The sequence below is a fragment of the Pan troglodytes genome, chromosome 5, assembly GCF_028858775.2.
Source record: "Pan troglodytes isolate AG18354 chromosome 5, NHGRI_mPanTro3-v2.0_pri, whole genome shotgun sequence".
Lineage (NCBI taxonomy): Eukaryota > Metazoa > Chordata > Mammalia > Primates > Hominidae > Pan > Pan troglodytes.
In genome coordinates, this window is record NC_072403.2 from 12,753,013 (window position 1) to 12,754,172 (window position 1,160).

At 42.8% G+C, this 1,160-nt stretch overlaps 1 pseudogene; it reads right to left on the minus strand.

Moving 5' to 3' along the window:
* Positions 1-220: 220 nt before the first annotated feature.
* On the minus strand, positions 221-749 carry LOC100614062 (transcription factor BTF3-like; annotated as a pseudogene).
* Positions 750-1,160: the final 411 nt, after the last annotated feature.

The window sequence follows — 1,160 nt, forward strand, 5'->3', positions numbered from 1 at the left end:
TGTTTCAAACTTTATTCCCAGGCTTTTTCACCTTAATTAGCTGCAAAGAATGAAATAGTATATACGCAAAAGATGAAAAGAGCTGCCATGACCAAAGAGCTTGGGCTTAAACATATTAGAGATCTAGATTTCATCAGATCAATACACAAAAATTTCTTAAAATGCAGTCATAATATAAGATAGCAGCTCCCAGGAACTTCTTCAAGGTTTATCTTCTTCAGAAGTTGGCTCAATTCAGTTTGCCTCATTCTTGGAAGCCTCATCAAAATTCTCCACAAGATCTGGAACTTCATTATCATCATCCTCTCCAGTAGCAAGTGGCGCTTTTCCATCCACAGGTTATTTGGGCAGAGCTTCAGCCAGTCTCCTTAACTTAGTGGGACTGTCTGCACCAAGCTGGTTTAAGATGCCGGGTAGCATTTCTCTCATCTGCTTTGCCTCAGCATGGCCTGTAATGGTGAAGGTGTTTGCTGCCAGAGATGCCTGAACTTTAAGGTTGTCAAAGTGGATAACTGTTTCTTGGTTTGTAAACATATTCACCTCTTCAATACTAGAGGTACTGTTTAACCCTAACTTCTTTAAGGAGAACTGAAGATTTTATCATCTGCTGTGACTGTCCCATGAACCACTTTCTTCTTTTTGCCGGCAGTTCCTTTCCCGCCAATGTGCACTTGTACCTGTAGTTTGGTGAGTTTTCCCTGGTTCGTGATTATTTCTTTCATCTTGTCGGAGCAGATAAGGGGCAGCGCGGGGGTCTAGGGTGGGTGTTCAGGGGGTCTCAGGTGAACCAGCTGAGATTAGGCGCACACATGCAGAGATGCCCATTTGTTCATCTTTAAACTGGAGATGGTAATGCCAGCTCCTCAAAGTCATTGTGAGGTGACTCAATAACCCAGGCAAAGTCCCTGGAAAGCAGTTGCTGATGAATAAATGGTGGTTTCCTCCCTTGCTTGCCTACAGTGAAGACTTGCAAAATATTTGTCCAACTGAGAACATCTTGAATAAGTTAAAAGAGGAAAACAAATCATATTCAGATGTGAATGTGACTTGTAATTTACCTCCAGGGAAGATTCCAGGAGAAGATTTCAAAATCACCTGAGTGATGCATCACACTGGAAAAAGTGCCCTGCTTCCCGGGTGACCTCAAAGGACAGTGCTCC